The sequence below is a fragment of the Wasmannia auropunctata genome, unplaced genomic scaffold (genome assembly GCF_000956235.1).
Source record: "Wasmannia auropunctata unplaced genomic scaffold, wasmannia.A_1.0 LD336046.1, whole genome shotgun sequence".
Taxonomy (NCBI): Eukaryota; Metazoa; Arthropoda; class Insecta; order Hymenoptera; family Formicidae; genus Wasmannia; species Wasmannia auropunctata.
The window spans coordinates 589,343-598,451 of NW_012026844.1; positions in this window are offsets into that span (position 1 = coordinate 589,343).

Genomic DNA, 9,109 nt, shown 5'->3' on the forward strand with positions numbered 1-9,109 from the left:
CATCACCCGATACTCGCTCCTTCGACACATACCCATCCCCTCCCCCCTCATCTCGATTGCCGACCGCACCACCCCCGGCCGCCGTCGTTACTTTCTCATTCTTTTGCTCTTACCCAGCCTCCCGCGGTCCCTCCGCGAAAATCCCCTTTCCGTCGCAGCTTCGTCGTGAGTGACGATCTCTCCAAGTTCACGTTCGTAAATCTACGAGTTTAGCGAGAGACGCGTGTTTTCGTGACGCAAAGCTCGAAAAAAAAAAAAAGATCGGCTCGAAATATCGCTGAAATTTCCCTTTTAAAGATCACGTCAGATTTTTGTTCTCCAATCGCGGGATACTTTCGAAGCATTTTTATTCTATATGAATTCACACTTGTGCACAAGCGCACGTATACATATATCCCCGCGCTTATTGTAATACAAAATATAAAAGGCGCGGAAACAACGGTGGCGAGCACAGTAGCAGGGTCCTGAAAGAGGCGGGAATAAAACGGAGGAAGAAAGGCGGACATATACGAGTGTATTTCAATCGCTCTTAGCTTTTCTCTTTAGGCGGGCTTCGCCGTTTCTTTGCCCCACAAAAGCCACATTGTTTCGTCCACCGCGCTCTCTCTTGCGATAGGACGCAATGCTGAAATGCTTCTCTTCCCGCGAACGCGCGTCGGCAATCGGACACGAAACGTAGACGCGTGCATCTACGTGATGCGTATGCAGAAACATATTTGTCGTTGCGTAATCCTTTCTAACGTTCCGTTGCTCGTTCTTTATTTTGTTATTACTATTTACACGTTTGGTGAACAATTTCATTACATCTTCAATTTTAAATTATAAACGAGATATTCTAGAGTTTGAAATTTATAAAGAAAATAATTCGTCTAAAATTCGTTTTAATTTGTTGTTACAGTACAGTCTTATTTTGGACGCTTCAAATATTAGCTAAAATTCAATGAACTTTTATAGTGTATAATTTCCTATAATGCTTTCAAGTTCAATAATCACTTTCGAGAAATAATAGAAATTAATTAATCTACTTCTATGTTTTCCTGTAACGAACACACCAACGTCGTGATAAATAATCATTTCTTCCAACAGTAACTTATAATAACGCGCTGCTAATTCATGAAACATTTTAATTTCTTTCGATGTCTATCTCGACGGTTGTATTAGATCTCCCACAGAAATGCTCATCACTTTCCCTCAAAAGGTTTTCTTCTCAGAGAGCGAGTCCCTCTTTTTCTCCCGTACCTCCCCGCCCGTCCTTCTCGCGCTCTCTTTCTGCCTTTCTTTCTAGCTGCTCCTTCTTTTTTGCGATGTCGCTCGCTCGCTCTCTTTCTTAACTCTTTCATCCCCCTCATCTGCCGCCGTTCTCCTCGCGACAACATTCTTTTCAGTATTCACTGTGCAGTTTCTTGTACCGATACTTCCTTCTTTCATCGTCGCGTTATTCAAGCTTTTGATGCCGCGGCGACAAAGCTCTTTACTTCTTTCTGTGAACGAATGAAAGCAAAGAACGTTGGTGATATATATGTAATATATAAATGTACGAGTATATACATATATTCTATGTATATATATAAACAAAAAATATATTAAATATATATTGAGTATATACATACATACGAAAATATACATATACATATATAAGTCCTCTTTCATGTGAATAAGTACGTTGAAGCATATTTGCATTCGCAGTCGCGATAATACAGTGTGTATATGCGAGAATAGTAGATTTGGCCTTGAAGTTTCACATATTTTAAACATTCTTCTATTTACTCGTACAAAGAGAAGATATTTACTATCTTGACGATTGGATTCCTTTGGTCGATAATTACGTCGCATATAAAAGAATAAAGTGTCGAACAGTAGTTGCGTTCTATCGGTTCACATCTTGCATGCAGATTTCGTGCACAAAGTTAAAATCAATAGTGAGCAAATGACTCGAGAATTTAAATGTAGGTATAAATTTTGTGTATAAAAGAAGCGCGATTGAATAACAATTAGAAATCTTTGACGATTTTTATTCATAGATCCGTGTATTAATATTAGCGTAACAGTTTATTCAAACTACATTTCTAATTAAATTTAGTGCTATTCACAAGATGATTATAAAGATTCGAATGATGAACGCGATAAATTTCTTCCGCTCGCCCAAAGGTCACGAATTATCCTTCGTTAAAAGGGTCAAGTTTCTTCCTGGGGGGGAGTAACGACGTTAAAAGAAGTCGTTCAACCGAGGGTTTCTGTTTTTTTCTTTTCATCAGGGCAAATATATAATAAATCCAATATAGCGATTGAAGAGTGTTCTAATTTTTTTAACAATATGCAACACACAACGCATACACTCCAAATTTGTGTTTTTTAAATATAAACTATTTGACAAGGTTTCGAAACTACCTTACTATCCGGAGAGGATACGCGCTCCTATATGGTTTTCAAATGAAAACACCGGAACAAGTGTCTAGCGTATACGGATTATACTCCATTAGAAGGGAGACGTTTCCATTTAAAGGGTTTAATGGACGATGGTGACTAATTCGCGAGTGAAGATGCCGCGACAACGGGCAACGGCACGACGCCGCACGCGATATCGGAATACCGGAGTTCGAGAATGACAGATAATGCAAGGGTCGCGCGGAGGAGAGGAAGTGGGAAGTGGCGAAGGAGCGACGGGATTTCAGGGGGGCCGGGGAGAGGGAGGGGAAGGGGGTGAGAGGGGCGGCGGATTGGTGGCAAAGGGGTGAAGCGGAGAATACAGTGGTGTCCCTGTCCACGAGCAACTCGCTCTATTCGCCCGTTCGTTCGCTCGCTCGCTCGCCAGCAGCATCATCATAAGACCTCTTTGTCCTCCGGCAATTTCAGCGGCATTGTCACCGTCAACAATGTCCACTTGACATTCTCCTTCTCGCTCCCACACATTGTTAGCCCACCCTACCGTTCTCTCTTTCAATCATAAAGCTCATCGTAGACGGACCCGTTCACGTGGTAGCTCCGCTTTGCCCGTGGATGCACCTTAACCGCCATCCGTTTTGTTATCCAGATGCGCGATGATTAAAAGCGCCTGGAGGTTTGAGGTCATCTGATCTGTTGACTCGACTTGCCTTCTATTAAGTGTCGATCGCGCTGCGTTTTTTTTTCCCTTTCACAAGCGATTCGTTTAATTAAGAAAAAATTATCGTATATGACGGCATTACGCAAACGCTTGTAATTTAGTGGAATTAGTAAGTGGAGTTTTCTCTTTTGTATTTTGTATATCAAATATTGATATGTTAAATTAGTGATTTTATAGATGAGTAAAAATGAATGTCAGAAAGGCATCTGGGTCAGATAAAATAATCTTAGATGCCTAAATTTTATGGCGGTCGCGATTTCCCGATTCTTTTACATTGTGTTCGCACCTTCCGCAACCCTAGTCCTTCTCTTTGTTCCTCGTTGTGGACATTTATCCATTGTCCACATTGTTACACGATAGCGTCTCCTTCTTCGCTCGCAACGTTTCCGCGCATTGCTTGACGGTGACTCGTACATTGTGAATTCTTTTAATTACGATTCATAGTTATCTTGTTAAACATGAAAAGTCTTCCAGAATATCTGACAATAAATGAAAAAGACTCAATTGAACGAAATTTTTGTATCTTACTTGATGATAAGATATGAAAGAGGGATAAACAAAATTTTAAGACATTTCCATACGTATTATTAAGATAGAAATATTTGTATGCATCTCCTATTTCCCTGTTTGTATTTTGTATCTGGAGCTTGTCAGAATCTGAGACGAATTATTACAAAAGTTCTCGTAGGATAACAAGGATTCGTCGCAAGTACGCACAAGCGGGCACCGAAGCTACAGCCGATAGCACAATGTACACCTACACGCGCACGGCCGCGTGTATTTCGTGAAAGTGGACGCGTTTTACTTATGGCACGCATTGTTCTATTGTGCCTGAGAGATGAGCGCATTACTGTCCGTTGTCCCCTTTCCGAGCAACCCCGGGACAATGTCGCGCCGCGCGCCGTCGTTAATCAGGCATCGTTCCTGAACAGCCATAGTAATTCACGGGGTTTATGCTCGCCTGGACGCTAGCGTTTATACATTCGCAACTTTTGCGAAGAAGCCAGAAAATATGCGCGACCATTCTAGAGTATCACTATTTCTCTAAATTTAAAGCAGAAACGGGAATTAAACAACTTTTCGTCTCTTATATAATTTAAAATTTCTTTTTAAATCGACGAATTCGATATAAAGCATCTATAAACAAATTCATGAAAAAAGGAATAAGTAAGAAAAAAATAAAATTTAGTACGGAAGGAACTAAAGCAAAAAATTATTGCACCAAATTATTGCTCGCGGCGGCGAGTAGTCGATATCGATGATATAAGAGACCATGTGCAGCTTCTTTCTTGTGTAAGGTAATGGGCAAAGTAACGAAGCCACGAGATACTTACTAGTAGATAGAGAGAGAAAGAATAGCAGGTGAAATAGACATAAAGAAAAGAGGAGAGAAAGAAGAATAAGAAGAAGAAGAAGAAACGGGTGAAAAGGGGATTTCGTGCGTGTAAAGCAAGCCGGTGCGTGTGTATTTGTGAACGGTCCAGGGGTAGGAGGTAAAGTGTTCGCGACGAATCTACGGAATGGGGTGGAAGCACAATGCTCCAACAATGACGCTATTGTGGAAACGAATAACACATACTCTTGCGCTTTACCCTGTGCTTCGTCGAGTGTAAGCCGTATAGCTGAATCAAATGAATAAGAGAATACCATCGCTAAGACACAGTTCCGACTGCTGACGTCGAAAGAAGTGGTCTACGAACGAGATGAAAATTATCCAAATGATACTGATAATGCATTTACTCTCTCGTAATAGTATGCATGCAACTGAAGCTTCTGAAGCTCAGTGTTCTCTTCGTGTAAGTTCTCTTCGTCTTCATATTACTATAGGACAGTGTATGTGTATGTAATATTATTGTATGTGTATGTAATACATTTCTGTTATTTACTTATTTAAATACATTTTTTTATCATTCAAAAACTTTCTTTAATTTTAAAATTTCATTAATATTCACAATTAATTCTGTAAAATATATATGTTTCAGGAAACGAAAAATAAGTTTTAGGGTTAATTTTTGCGAATGGTTGGAGTGACGGACTTGATACGGTGGGGGTAAAAGTGGATCGAGGTGAAAGTGAGAGCACCTAGTTTATCGTGCGGGCATAAATAGCGTGCTTCAGGATCGTCGAACCGATTCCGATCGAGAATTTGCGCTGTGTAGGATGCAAGTAGAAGAGTGTAGAGGGGAATATACGTAGGCAGATTTAATTAGCATGGACCGGCGGAAACCCTCGGAGGTAGCCGGGGGGACGGAGCTGGGCAGTTGAAGCGTTAAAGTTAAATGACGGTTGGCGGTTGCTTATTCTTCCCGGCAACTGATGCTTGATAATCTGCGAAATCTCCTTGCCGACTCTCAATTCTGCTCGATAGTTCATTGCCTGTGCAGGCCAATTCCCTCAATGGAACGAGTCAGCCGGCCACGGGCTGACTGCCTTAATTGTAGTAGCTGCGTCTCCTCCCGAGCGCTTCTTTTTTTAATCGCCAGTGTACCGTGTTAGAGTCGTTTCGTCAAGCTCTCGAAAATTTCTGAAAACGCGCGAGAGGAATTGCCCCGAAATGCCTTTGCTTGCCAACATTTTGCATAAATGTAGATCTGGACTTGTAAATGATTTTATAGGATGTTAATCTTCTCCGTGTAATTAGATTGCACAGATGCAAGCTCTATCTAATTATAAAGAAATGTTATCAAAATGTACTTCTGTATTGTAAGAAGCATGATGTTTACCGGTGAATAGCCTGTTCCTCGCGTTTTGTTGAAATTTGTTGACACACCATTTTTCCCATCTCGTAATTTTGTCAAAATTTATGACAACCGTTATTTATGCGATCTTGTTTACGCGAATGACTTGTACACTGTCGCGCGTGGATTTCACGGAACATTCGGCGAAAATAATCGTCAAGTAATCACGCGAGATCCTACATTAACCCATTCTATATTTTGTCCCTCTCTTTCTTTCTCCCGCTCATCCTCACGTCCTCTTCCACTCTCGTTTCAACCCTCCGACACTCGTCCCGAACACCACGAAACCCCGCACCTCGTCTTTTCCCCGCAATTTTTCCGCCACATTTGCTTTTGTCTCGCGACAACAATGCATCGCCTCTACCGCTATGACATAAAAATATGTGCAGCGATGTATCTCCTTCTCTCTTTCTTTCTCCGTCTCCCTTCGTTACTTCTGCGCCGTTTTCTCCCATCCTATTGCTCATCTCCCTATTTCCCGTTTGTCGACACATCACAGAGAAGGCTCCGCTTTTCGTACGAGATTCAAAAAAATTCAGTCAAAAATAGCACTGTCTTTTTCTTTAGAAAGAAAATTAAGATATTTTAATATATCTTTGTATTAAAAATACCAAATAATGCATTTCTTGATCAAATAGAAAAATACATCTGCTGTAGAATAGAATACGACATAAGTTTTTCGTTGCAGAGACGCGATCGTTCTGGATTGCCCCTCGTTCAGACGATGGGTAATTATTTACCCATACATTCGTGCACGCTTTCTTGTGACATATTCGCGCGTATCTCATCCCGGCGTTGAAAGAGGGTTGAAGAAAATCGGTTTGGGCAGCTCGCGACTACGGGAATATTGTTCGTTGCGCCGGCGTCGTCGAACAATGAGCATGCAAATGATCGGCCGAAGATCGATATCGGCGCGATCAGAATTTTCCTGCGGCTCGCGGTACTGAGGGCGCGGGCTTAACCCTCCCTCCCCCTCCTGGTAGACAAAAGGGGGCCGGCGCCGGTTGACAATAGCTCGATGGCATTACGTATGCAGGCGCAGGGCTCCGCTCTTTTCGAATTCGTTGCATTCTGCCTTTGCCTTTCCCTCCTCTTTCGCGTCCTCTTCCAGTTACGTACCGTATCTCCCCCGTCTCGCCTCTTCGGTCCGGAGGCCATCCTCACGGATGCGGCCCGCAATTTGCAATCGCCAATTCGATGGCTAGTCCTCGCCTCCAGCCTCCTTTATCTCCTTTTATTTCCTACGCGAGCTCACGTGCGATGCCGATGCATTATTGCGCCCATCGTTGCGATTTAAACCGCATAGATCAAAAAATCAAGCTTGTGATGTTGAAATACCATTGCCGTATATGTTTCCTTTGATTTTGCATTTTATCTTTTAAAGAAACAGCGTAATTGTGTAGATGAATAAAGATTTACGTTGTCTGAAATTTCAATTTAACATCATAATTTAACATTATAATTATATGACAAACAGAGTCTATATAAATAATTGAGAGCTGTGGAAATAACGTATTTTTTGGACTCTCGAAAAATCTGTATATCAGATTTATTTAAAAAATAATTTCTCTTTGGAAGCTGAAACAAGTAATCAGTATCTATGTACTCGTATATTTAATTTCAAATATAACTTGAGTATATGAGAGTATATACATTATGCGGAACTTTCTTTCGCCAAAGCCCGGTTTACGATATCGCGAACGATAAAATGATATAAAACGTACCGCTCCCTTGTCCACTTGATGCGCGATTCTTTGTCGGCGGCCGCGAAATGCCTCCTTCGGAAAATGCAACGTCAATGGAGGATATCCGAGAGCGTTTCGCTCATAAAGCAGTGTGTGACGTAAAAGCGGCTATATAATAAACTGTAAAGTGCTGGCTAGGCCGGGGTAAAAAGATACGAGCCGGTGAGACGATTCATGATGCGACTAAGGAAAGGAGGAAGAGGATAATCAAACGATGAGAGAGAGAAGGAGAGAGAAAGAATGTAAAACTATACTTAGAGTATCATAATAAATGGTTTATAATCGAAATTACGTAATATAATGAAAGAGTACTGTAATTAAGTATAATGTAAGTATAATGTAAGAGTAACAAAAGAGGAAATAAAGGAAATCAATCAAATAAGAAACGACAGCAGTATCTCGCACGTTATCGCACTCGTATGAACATCGCAAAACTAATTTGACATTTCCGTTCCTCGTTTCTCGCGATTTTCTTCATTATACGATCGACGAATCGAGACACGCACATAATTTATGCAAAATCAATTTACCAATTAACCCAGGCGCATATCCTCGCTTCATTTGTATTAACGCCTTTTGTACTCGCCACGGAATACACGACTTCTCGTTACACGTTCCCCGCGTACGTACGTCGATCGGGGGGCAGAGGTATACGGGGAGGTTTCGGTTGGTTCCTTCGCTCCCGACACGGCATAGGTTTAGTATCGTGGAGTGTGGCCCCGGGGCTGTTACGAACTTAATGAAGCTATTTTCCGTTTAATTAGAATCCCACCGTGATCCTTCCATTCTTAGGTGGGTCTCGTGGTTAATCCTTCCGGCCGCGATATTAAGACGCCGAGCCGTACCTTACAAAGCGCGCCCGCTAACACAATATCGTCAACTATATTGACTTCGGCCTTTATGCACTCGGCAAGCTCGGCGCGAAAAGCGTGCGTACAATATGCGTTATTTATAAGCTTCATTTTCGCTTATCTTTTGCCACCGAGTGTATACGGAAAGCATAAGATTCTTATTTTAACGCGAGTGTAGTCATCGCAGCGTTTCTTAAGTTATACAGATTATGTCGAGAGCGCACGAATTCTTCATACTTTTTTTTTAGTTTTGTAATTGTAATAATGCGGACTATTGTGCTCTCTGGTCTGCAAGATGAATTCATTGTTCAATTTGCCTCAATCAATTAAGCGCCCTCGACGAAGTATCAAGTTACCATTCTTAATAGATCGTCTGCTGTAATCCTTTATATTGGATGCAGCTCTCCCCGCAATTTATTAACGATTAATTCTTTCGTCGCATCTCCATCTCTGTATGCACAAAAACTTATTTTAATTTACTTGCATTTTATGTTCACATATAAATAAAGTTTAATTATAACTTTTGAATATGGTATTGTTTGCCCGACAGTATTTGGAGCAAAGCATTCCTGCATTGTTGCTTAAATAAAGGAGTATCAGTTTCACAGAGGGAAGGACAAGAGGAGAGAGAGAGAGAGAGAGAGAGAGAGAGAGAGAGAGAGAGAGAGAGAG